The following is a 12508-nucleotide window of genomic DNA, read 5'->3' as shown; positions in this document are numbered from 1 at the left end:
TCTCAGTAGCCATGTTGCACAAATAATCCCACCATAAAGAGCATGTAACAGTAAAATAATCAAAATGAAGAAAATAATGGACAGCTTAACCGCTACTAATTTGTAGGCCAAGAAATAATTGATAAGCTCTAAGAGACATTAAGTTTTCCAATGTGCAACTGTAGTTATTTTATTTTGAAATTTAATTAAATTCTTCCTATGCTATCAGATTCTAATGCTTGCAGCAACCATTACATTTCTTCTTAAGTGCTTCTGTATTTTTCTAATTGGTTTCATTTTTATTCCATTCTTACTTGAAAACATTCATTCTCATAAAAGAAAGGACAAGACCTCCTTTGTCTCCAACGATTCCATTCACTATGTGATTTTATAAAATGATTTCCAAAGATACACATTTCTTCTTCATTAAAACAAACAAAAAAGTAACCTATGGAAGTTCATGTCAGGGATAGAATTTCGGCCAGCTGGGTAAACTCAGTTGTTATTAAGTCATGAGTCACGAGCATCTTGAAAATCTGTTGGCAGGTACAGAATTTATTCCCAGGCATGGGGGTGGGGTGGGAGGTGGAGGTTGCAGGAGCTTAGGGGATGGGGCTCCCCTTCTCTTGTTCGCTTGTTTAACGAGGGGCTGCCTCTCTGGCATCCCAGGTGGAAGTGGCGTTCTTTCTGTGCGCTCCCGTGAAATGCCATGCAAATCCCCATTATTACACTTAAGAAAATCTATTAAATTATTTATGTTTCTGGCTACCCTCTTCAATTGTGAGAGCTTCAAGGACCAGATTTGGTCTTTCTTTATCAGGAATCACGGACATACACGGTGCCTGGCTCAGAGACAGAGCTCTCTCTGTACCTAGGTGCTGGCTTAGTGTCCTCCACAGGCTGCATTCCTATACTGAAGAAAACAAATAAATACATACAATAACAAGAAAATAAATCTGCGCTCATCTGCCTTACTTATTTCTTTTATCCTTCCCCACAATCTCAAAAAAGGCAGACATCACAGCTTGAAACATAGCTTTTGGCCACATATCATTTGCACTGTGATACACTGTTGAAATTACCAAAAAATCAGAGAATGGTCTTTTCAATCTTAAAAAAAGAAGACAGGTAGTAAGAAGGAACAACAGACAAATTACATCAATAATATATATGTACTTAAAAGATGATAAATTTGCATACATTAATTAGAAAAAGGTAATTTTTAAAAGGTCAGTAGTTAAGGGCTGACTATTGTTGAATGTGAGGGATATTTTATTTGCAGGATTGTGCAATCAGGATATTACTTATCCTCAATGCTTGCTTGTTTTTGAAACCAAGGCCTAAAAACTCCCTCTAGTACTATTGCAATTATACTTGCAAAGCTGGAGACAGAAAGGGTTGTAACTAATTGTATTTATTCATGATGTTGCTGCCCCTCATTTACGCAGCTGACTGCCTCAACGCTCTCTCTGCTGCTGCTCTACTTCATTTTTTTCTTTGAAAAGGTTTTATTGTTTGAAGAATTAAAAAAAAAGAGCTCATATAAAAATACTGCAATTAAACATAAGGATTACTTTACATCATAACTTTCTTTTATTTTTTGGGGGGGCGGGGGGGGGCGATGAGGAGCAGATAGTTACCTATCAAGGTTTTTAATAAAGCATTTTACCCTGAAGGGACTGTCGGGACCAAGTGTCTGCTCCCAGATATAATGGCTCTAATCTGGCCCAGGCATTACTGCATTAAGCTCCACCTCAAACTAGAGACTGGGGAGGCAATTTCTCTTAACTAACAACCACCACAAACACCACCCATGCCCAGAAGCTAATTATTAACGTAAACACCAGCTTTAAAATGAATGAGTCTCAAAATTCTGTCAGCCTCGATTTGCTCATCTGCGCCATGAAGACAACAGTATCTTTCATATAGCGAGTATTAAAAGTGTTCTGTGTTAGTTATCAAGCATAATGCTTAGTCCATAGCAGGTACTGAACACACACTTACTTGTTCTACTATTTGCCTCCACCCCCACCTCCCTTTTCTTTCTGCTAAACAGGAACAGTTCAAAACTTATTGACTGCTAACAGGAATGAGAGCAGAGTGCTTCAGGCATAGTAACTCATTAAATCTTCATCCGAGCCCTAGGACAGGTCTAGAGGCTCACCCTGCTTCAGAGAGGAAGCACACAAGGCACGGGAGCTACGTGGCTAGCTACGTACTCGTTACAGAGCTGGCCAGTGGTGCAACAAGAACAGGGAGCCCGCCTTGCTGGCTCCAGAGCCCAGCTCTCTCATCGCAAGTTGTCCTGCCTTCCACGGAAACTCTCAAACGGGCCACACTAAAGGCAGTTCCACGAAGTAATTCATAGCATTGAAAACAGAAATACATAGCTGAATGGTTAAAAAACAGAGTATGTTAAGAGTCCTTGCCTGGATTTCTAGTTCTTAGAAGCTCAGATAATATATTCTGGGACATGCTAATACTTCCTCTCTCCACTGTGCAGAAAACCACCCAGACTGAGCTTGTTTAGTCTCTGAATGGCTGCCCTTGGCTTCTGACGCTCCACTGTGCTCTGGCTAAAGTCAGATTGGAGGGAGGAGAAATAGCAAGACAGGAAGGTCTTCAGTCGATCTGTTTAGGATTATGATTAAAGGTATTAGTTCCAAGTTAGGCTTTTGTGACATTCACGGATTTCAGTTCTAAATCCATCTTTATCTTTTATTCAGATGGCTATTAAATGGTGAATACGTTCACATGTTTAAAATGGCTTATCTCGTTTAATACTGACAGTTCTTACATGCTTCAGAAATGTATTCCAAACGTCCCCCCTCGAAGTCCTTCCCACGTGACAACGGGCACTAGCACACTGGGCTCTCCTGACTTCCAGGCCTCAGCATGGCTTGTGCTCTCCCACCAGGGAACAAAGCTCCCGCAAAAAACAATGAGCCCTAAGAGGAGGCAATGACCTCATCCTTGTTTATGTGAGCTCAGATCCACACTGCGTGTGTGCGTCTCTATGAACACAAACCTTTTCTTCCTAATGCCTGTGCCTTGGGGCACGAGATAATTCAGGAAGACGTCACCATGTCCCTCAGTAAATGAATTACAGGGCTCTGCTCGGTTGATTTAATCAGGCAAACACATTTCTAAGAATTATGCTCAGAGATGAAAAATATGAAAATCAGATTAGCTCTTATGTTGGAGTAGGCAGAAAAATCAGACCAAGTAAAATGGTGGTTATGCCTACATCTCAGAAAAAATAACAATTTTTAGTTAAGAAAAACAGATAACATTTCCCTATACTTTTTTAAATTTTCATTTCCTCTAGATTTAAAAAAGTACAAAAAGAGCTCTACTTTTGGTATTTGATTCTTGCACATTTTGTTAAAAAAAAGGAAATAATTGTCTTTACAACTTTTAGCCAGAATACAGATTCCCAAGGCTTCAACCTAGCGATCTCTGGAACTGAATCACATATCAAAGAATAGCAGAGAATCTTGTTTGTTTAGGGCATTTTATTTCATTTATTAACCTAGGACAAAGAAATTTATCTTAAACTTTTACTTAAATACACAGAAACACTCACAGGAAAAAAATACCTCGTATCCCTATAGAAATATATTGTTAAAGTAACTTAGCTATTACTATTTTCACAATACTTACATTTAAGACAGGATTATTCATATTAGAAAAACAAGCATTACAAATTTAGTAGCTCATTATAGAGCTATGGCTAGTAACTGAGTTTAAAAATGTGTTTTTAACCTCTATGTGTAAAATTTCAATCATCTCAAATCATGATATCTTCTAAGACTAGTAATAACATTTTTTCTGCTAAATTTCCCTTATTGCACAACTTAAATAGTCTATGCATTAACACTAAAATCTAGTTTTACTGGCATTGAATGGCTAGTCTTATTATTACAACTTATACCAAAACTCCTCCCCAAAAAACAGATAAAAAGGAAACTGCCCTGGGGACTAATTAGATCCCATCCTATTTATTGTCACCAGTGTTTCTGCAAGAGTGTTTATACATAATCACAAAATATCTATTTGCATCTGATGGGATACTGCCCTAAATTCACAGTCTCACTGCGTTTGAAAAATTCAGTTTAAAAAAAAGTTCCTTACAGAATTAAGAGTAAGCATAGTCAAATGGATTAGAATTAACCTGCAAAAAGACTTAACCTGAAGATCTATATTTTGGAACATGAACCGTGTTCCTATTTTAGAATTAAAGCATAACCTGGCTTTTGGCACTGCTCCTGGCACAGTATTTCCCAGAAAATATTTAACAGACCCTATAGCACATTCACACTGGTGTTACCAGGAAGATTCATTTCATTAATTTCAGAAGATGTCACAGCTCGCCTTCCCGGGGCTTGGGTTTTGATGTAAGGTTCATGTATGCAATTTGAAATAAAGTTTTATGGCTTTTCCCTATGACAAAGTTTTTTTAAAATTAATTTTTCCACTCCTCAGATGTATTGCCTTTTTCACTTAATTTTTAAATGCAATTTCATAAATTTGTTGTTCCTGGATTTGGGATTAATCACACACATTTGACCGACTCAATGCCAATCACGTCTGAATGTGGAGCTTTTCATTCCATAGTTCATGTGGGAGATATATTAAAACATGACTGTTCAGCTCAACTGTCCTCCCTCTGTAGTTTTATGCTTGATCTAGAAATTTGGCATCTTATCAGAAGACACTTGTGCCTTAAACTGTTTCCTAATGGGAAGAAATGATCTGTCAAGTGCCTTTAAAAGCTCTGGGTGTAATCCGGCCGAGGAGGAGGAAGAAAATGAGTCACTTTACGGGGAGCACCCTAACCTTCCCATGTCACGAGGGAGTTATTCAGAAAGCCCTCTCCTGAAGCATTAAATTGCACCCCAGTGGTTTCCACCCCTGCGACTGGGGAAGTTAATCACCTACCACGAAAAAGCAATTCTCTCCTGTTTTCAAAAATAGGTTCAGGGCCATTATTTTCACAGTTCTACACCTTAGATTTCAAGAAATCTTGAGCATATGAATAAAATGCACAAAATCTCCATGTGTTGACTGAAAAAACACACCGAGGAAGGTTAAGCCTCTTTCTGCTTGAGATGCTCTTCGTTGAGCTTAATTTGCCGTGCTGGCCTCCAGCATTTCACGTGTAGCCTCACTATTCTGAGAAAAGATTCTGAAAACAAAGCGGAATAACAGCCCCCTCACACTCAAAACTCGCCCCCGCCCCCAACAAAACAAAACAAAACAAGAGCCAAGCATTCAGGGACACTTCCACAGGAACTTTGGCATCGCACCTGTGTCAATCTTTTTAGGTTTTTTAAAAAAAGACTTTATTTATTTATTTTTAGAGAGATGGAAAGGGAGAGAGAGAAACATGGAACAGTTGCCTCTTGCACGCCCTCAGCTCGGGACCTGGCTCCCAACCCAAGCATGTGTTCTGACCAGGAATCGAACAGTTGATTTTTCAGTTTGTGTGACAATGTCCAGCCCACCAAGCCACACCAGCCCGGGAACCTGTGTTTACCTTTAACCCTAGGAGTTGAGTTAAACTTTAAAAGTCCACTGCAAAATTCACCTTCATTCCTTTCTTCAGAAGAGCACTGACATGATTTTTGTAGTTATTTAAATGAGTACAAGAAGGCAAGACAATTCTATGCCAAGTTGAATACAGAAGTCTTGAGAAAGCAACTCATGAAAAGGCAGTACATTCTTGCTCCCCATCCCCTTGCCCCCAGCAGTGTTTCTCAAGGGTGGAGAATATGGGGCATTAACCCGCCCCTCCCTAGCATGTCCAAATTACTATCTGGCTCTGGCTTTGTGCTGTAACAGAACACGGCAGCACCTGGGCAAACAGGAAGTTGTCTCCCATCCCTTCTCTCTCCTTGTGGAAGCAGACAGATGACTTTCTAATAGGAACATGGCACCAAAGCCTCCACATAGTCTAACAATATATTCTACCCTTTCTCTTCCTAGGGTGGAAGATACAGTGTCTACTTTACATTTTCATCACAACCTTCAATGAATCCTTCTGTTTTTCTAATTATGTCTAACAGAAGCTAGAACAATGTTAATTGTAAAAGGAGTTAACTCCAATTTGCAGACAAAGAGAGAATTCTTTTAATTAAGTCACTTGTTCTAAGTTACAGGTTATACAGATGGCAAACCTGGGAATTAAAGGCAGGTGTTTCTTGTCTACTACAAAATGTAGAAAAGAAGGTTCTAATCTTGTCACTCACCAATTAATGACATCCTGTCAAAGCTGACAGGCAGCATAATTTTTTTCCAGAATATTTTGCTAGTTCTCAGAAATAATTTATTTTGGTTACTGTGCCATAATAGGAAATATTTATTTAGTCTCTGCTCCTAGCTCCTGACATAGGGTTCCAAGAACTCTTGTCATTTCCTGAGTGACAGGAGCATCTTTTGTTATAAAACATGCACCTGTTGGTGAAAAGGTTGGGGTGCGGTGTGGATGAGGTGCCCAGAGAGGGTATGCAAGCTCCATGCCCTTTGCCTATGCATCTCGTCCGTTTGGCTGTTCCTGAGTCCCATCCTTCATCATAAATCGCTAATGGTTACGGGAAGCATTTATCTGAGTTCTGTGAGTTGTTCTAGTAAATTACCAAACCCAAGGAGGAGGTTGGGAACTCTGATTTATAGCTTTTAATTCCTTACCATTGCAAGAAAAAATCCTGAAAACAAAGCAAAATAACAGTTCCCTCACACACAAAACATCCTCCTCGCCAACAAAACAAAACAAGAACCAAGCATTCGGAGATGCTTCCACAGGAACCTTTGCATCACACCCGTGTTTACCTTTCTATTTTAAAATACTTTATTTATTTTTAGAGAGAGGGGAAAGGAGGGATGCCCTGGGACTTGCAACTGGCTTCTGAAATGGGACGCAGTCTTGTGGGACCAAGCCCTAAACCTATGGGGTCTATCCTCACTCTTGACAATAACAGAATTATTTAACATGAGAGGAAAAAGCCACACATTTGGTGTGAGAGCACTGAGCGTACGGATAATAGTTTTTCCTTTAGCTACAGAGACCACAGCAGCTATAAATTACTGAAGGCACCTTAAAGAAGTAAATTTAGGAGCTGGTCCAAACCGTGATTTATGTTTTTGGAGCAACTTTAGCACACATTGGGTCTAGAGCTAAGATCAGCTGAATTGACAGCAAAGAAGTGCCAGAAGCTGTTCGGACTTACGTCTTAAATTCCTATTTAGTCAGGCAGTGAAACATGCTGGAGCTCTGCACGATGGTCAGGGTTATTAACACAACCCAGACGACCCAGACAGCAAGGCCCAGAGTCACAGAAGAGACTGTAAACTGAAGATGTTTTAAAGTATCAGACCTTTGGGAAGATGTGTTGAATGGGTCTGACCATCTGACAAATAACAACCGTGCCACAGTCTCGACTTCTTCGGAAAGGGTTACGATAATATGCTTCAGTTGTGCATATTCATAACTTGGATTTTGGCATTTCTGCTTTCTACATGCCCTATCTGGTTACCATTTTTCAAAGATATTCACATTTATGTTTCTTTTAATTTCACCCTCTCCTCTTACTCTACCTAACCACAGTGCCCTGTACTAAAAATATTAATGTTAATATTAATAAAAGCTCAAGATAAAGCTTATAAAAATCCAAGTATCACCTGGGATCTTTAAACCGAGCCATGGATGAGCTTTCCAAAATGAGTGAACTCTTGGAAATCCACGTGCAATTGTGTGTGCAGCGTTCATGCTTCGAGGGAGAAGACCCCTGGCCGCTTAGGGCAGGTCCTTGTAATGCTGGACAGCTAAGTACACACTGGACTGTTAAATAATGTGCTGTGCATTTGTCTAGAAAATGAATTTATGTTTTCATGCTCAAAGATGAAGTGAAAATAGATATGAATATATACATGAAACTGCTGCTAGATCACAATCTGACATCGCAGTGCCATGCGTTTTGACAGCACCTTGGGAAGAGCCGTTTCAACTCCGAAGTGCGTGACCTAGCAGGGTTCTGCTCTGCAGGGAATCTGGGTGAGGAATACAGACTCAGAGGACCAGGATGGCTTCCAAACTAATGCCTTTCTTACATATTTATTAATTTTCTATTTAACTTAATTCAATTAAAAACAGAGAGTACTAGTGTCTCTGGCTACAAACTTAACTGCTAACCTTTGGCAAGATTTGTGTACGTGTTAAGCTTGTTAAAGATTCAAGCAAGGTAAGGAAGTAATACTGAGAGGCAGCATCGAAATAGCATGCCAACCACTCAACAGAGTTCATAGGACTTTGTTCAATAAATGCTAAGTCTCCTATTTTTTTCTTTCCATCCACTGTTTGTTATTGGTCTGTCTTGAGACATTTAGTTCTCAAGTGACTGAGTCCTCTTGTGCTCACCAATTTTTACAAGTCTCAACTTCAAATAAATGAATGCTGAATGAATGATTAACATAAGGCATAGGATAATTATTTACATTGCTCAAAGATGATTTTCAACCTAGAAGTCTTTTAAGTATATGCTGATCAGCTTTACAAAATTTTGATTATTAAAAATTTGAGAGTAGAATGTCTTTAAACATCTTAGTACTCATCTGTCTCAGTGCCCTTACATGTTAAAAACTCAGCAAATAATTTTTAACTTACTTATCATCCATTAGATTGAGGAGTAGATAGATCATATATACCTTGGAAATATATGCTATCTTCTTATATTCTATAAATGCTTCATGTTTCTTTTGTGACCAAAAGTGGTAAGCGGAAAATGAAGGGCTGTGGGAGAGGACAGTTAGCAATATCATGTATAAGCTAGAACAGCCAAGCTGAGCACCTCAGTTTCATTTCTGCTTAATAAAACTTAAGAGTTATACCAGCATTCATGTGGGCTAAAGACTAATTTAGTTGGAGCCTCCCTTGGCACGCACTGGTTGGCCTGTCCCAACGCACCCATTCATGGCTGGCCTGTCTTTTCTCCAGTGATTGTTTCTTCTTATTCAGTATTCATTGCCCTGTTGTTAGAATTCACCAAATAGTGTTGAACAAAACCTCAACACAAAGACAAAACAATGCTCCTTAACGGTAAGTCTCATCAATCATTACATTCACATTCGACCAAAGATTTCCATGAAGAAGTTTTCAGGAATCACAGGAAATGTAATATTTGGCTGAAACTAATTAGAAATGAGAAAGAAAAAAAAAATTCCGGTACTAAAGACACTGACAATTTCTTTTCCCTCCATTAAATGCTGAGAGTCTGAATGTGAAGCAAACAGCTATAAGCAGGAAATCAATTTTTTTTTTGGATAAGATACTGCAATCATGAGAACCTGGGAAAACATGCAGCAGCACTATGGGCACATAGACATGTAGACGAACAGACAAGAATACACAAAAATGCTTCTCAATTCTCACTTCCACACAGAAAATGCTTAAACTTTGTTAAAGTCAGAAAAATAATTAGGATGTTGTCTAACAGAAGATTTAGACCATGTATCTGGAACAACTACAAAATCTAAGAATTACAAAGGAAGGTTTGGTTAATCATTTCTTACCTTGAAAACATTTCAATTCTGACTAATTAGGAGCTCTGAAGTTTTTCCAGACCTAAGCCTACAATGGAAAGTTTACTTTAAATATAAATTCCTATCCAGCCTTTAGTTTAACTGTATTCCCATTTAACAGATTCTATTTAAGCCTAACCGCTCTTCAGATCACACAAAATGTTGAATAGGCAGGCAATATCACTGTCTTCTCTCCTTCTATGAAGTGGGAGCCTGACAGTTACAAGAAGGAAGATTCAGGTGGTATTTAGCTCATATTTAATGAAGCCATAAGTGCTGAATATGAGCTCTGATAAAAAAAGAAGCCAGAAGCACAGGATTAGTTGTTAAACAATGATAATACAGGTTTAAGTAGTACTTAAGTTTGTAAGCTTGAAGACTTCTAAAGTTCAACTATGTGGGATGCACCTTTGAAGAGGAATTTAATTTTTCTGGGGGCGGGGGGAAGTCTAACTCCTTGATTTTCCAAGGAAACTTTTAGAAAAATGAATAAACTGAATGGACTGGTCCTTAGAATAATCATTAGTCCTCTGCAGATGAAGAGTTTATTCTGAGTACATTTTTATTCCTTAGAAAATAAAACTGTTTTTAACTATTGTAATATTTGAAAAAATATATATTTCTAAATATGATTCAAACAATGCACTTTACATCAGCCACTGAGTGTATCAGCTGTAGGCATATAATTAATCAAAAAGGAACTTGGGAACATAAAGCACACACAGACATGAAATTCATAGTAGAAAGGAACTTAAGCTGAACAAAACATCATAATGTAATACTTCTACACTTGGATTAAATATAGTATATTTGTATAGTATAGTATAGTATATAGTATATTTGAACCTGAGTTTCAAATATACTGTGAAAAAAATCCATGTTGTTTCAGATTCCCATGTTTGCAAAGTTTGGGACTGTATGGTAGAGTGTGGTCAGGGCTTATGAAGGGATAATTATTCCAAAGGCAGTATCAGCTACAGAATCTATTAAAAAACACTTAGTCTAATTCATTTCTTTACTTTCAACTTTTACTGAATATTGCATACGTCTAGGTGAGAATTCAACAGGAATCCCTGGATCAATCGACAATCACCTGATTTCTTTTCACACTAAAATAGTTCTTCCTAATCCAGTTTTTAATTTTAATTTCAAATAAGCATGCTATCTAATTCTACATGAAGTGACAAACAGGTTCAGAACAAGCATGATTATGGCCAATCTAGAAATATCCCCTTCGATAATGATGAAGCTTTGGCCCACGTTTTATTGTCACTGTCTTTCCAGTGATGGCAGATGGGCTGACCTGAGAGATCTGAAGTGCGCATTTGTGAAAGACTCCATTCAGTCCTCACCTCATTTTTAGCTCTATCAATGACTATTGAGCAATGATCTTACTTCAGGGATTGGACTTTAGCATAAATGCTTTACTAAATGTCAGCCACTGTGAGATTCTGGTCTCAACACCCATCACCCTCCCCTGCTCTGGCAAAGGATCCCGACTGCCCCGCCTCCCGACACTGAGTCCTCTCAAAAAAGAGTAACCACAGGATTTTTTCTCCAAAGAGACAAATGGAATTTTACTGAGCAGTGTTGGAACAGATATATTTTTGTGAATAGAAAATAAAAATGCTAATGTGAGTCTTCTTTTTCAAAAGCTTTTTGTTCGGAGAGGAAGCATGGTCTAGTAAGAAAGCACCAGTGGTCAACTGTGACTCACAGCTCCACCCTGTCCACTGGCCATGGTGTCACCCTGGACCAGCCACTCAATCTCAGTGACGTCATCAGCAGAACAGGGTCGATACTATCTTGCTGTTTGGAAGAGTACCAGGAGCTCTCGTATGGCTCCTCAGGGCTTTCTCTACTGTAACTTTACTACAGAAAGAAAAATCAAAATGATGAAAAGAATCAGTACAAGTGGATAGCTTTTTGGTTTAGTTACATGATGTGCACACAGACTTGGCCACTTCCAGCCAAGACCAAGAAAAAGATGCCACCTGTAATGACCAAAAAAACAGAAAAAAAAATAGGATTACGTTTCAACAACATATTGGACATCAGATGAAGGACAGTGAACACTGAGAAATAGGAAACCAATGAGGTAAGCTCTACAAATACGTGAGTTTTTGGGCTGTGGCTGCAGGCCTGGGAACTCAGGCAGAGCCTGGAGGAACCCCAGAGTTGAAGATATAGAGTGAGGGTCTGGAGAGACAAAGGTGGCTCGCAGTCTCAGCAGAGCAAACCGGAGAGGAGGGAGTCCCTCAGAGGGAACCCAGAGATTTGCATGCACATGATGCCCCTTGAGAGTGTAGTTGACCAATGATCAGTACATGCAGGTGAAAAACTAATCAATGCCACAGAACAGAAATCATCCAAACGGATTAGAGGTAACAGTGTCCAGTGTTCACACAGGGCTAGGAATAGTACTTATTTCTACCATCCAGGTGGGAAAATTCATCACTGTAGATTACTCAGAAGGACCTTGCTTCAGTATCGGGGAATAGCTAGCCATCAGCTGATAACTGCTCTGATTCCACTTAACAAATCTTAAGAGCGAAATTGTTTCCAAGTAATTGAACTACATTATAGAATAAAGCTAAGAATAGTTAGTTATAGGTATACAAAAATACTCAACGCTCAAAAAGGTACAATTCACAATGTCCGACAGCCAACAGAAAATCACTAGGTATAAAATGATGCTGAAAAATATTACATATAAAGAAGAAAAATTAATCAGAATTAACCCAAAGCTCACACTGATGTTAGAAGTAGCAACCAAGGACATGAAAAGAATGCTATAATGTATCTCATAAGTTCAAAAAAGGTTAAATGAAGATATAAAAGATATGAAAAAAACCCAAACAAAAACCCAGATTCAACTTCTAGATATGAAAACTACAATGTATAAGATGAAAAATAACCAGACTGAAATACAACACAGCATACCATATTTGAA

General features: G+C 38.6%; 1 protein-coding gene across 6 annotated transcripts in view; it reads right to left on the bottom strand.

Annotated features, from left to right (window-relative positions):
- The window catches only part of APP (amyloid beta precursor protein), a 228924-nt gene that overhangs the window by 57343 nt on the left and 159073 nt on the right, over window positions 1-12508 (bottom strand). The gene's annotated exons all lie outside the window — the stretch shown is intronic.

This window comes from Pteronotus mesoamericanus, unplaced genomic scaffold, assembly GCF_021234165.1.
Source record: "Pteronotus mesoamericanus isolate MK-2021 breed Mesoamerican mustached bat unplaced genomic scaffold, CSHL_Meso_final contig_116, whole genome shotgun sequence".
Taxonomy (NCBI): Eukaryota; Metazoa; Chordata; class Mammalia; order Chiroptera; family Mormoopidae; genus Pteronotus; species Pteronotus mesoamericanus.
This window is presented reverse-complemented; position numbering and strand designations above follow the sequence as displayed.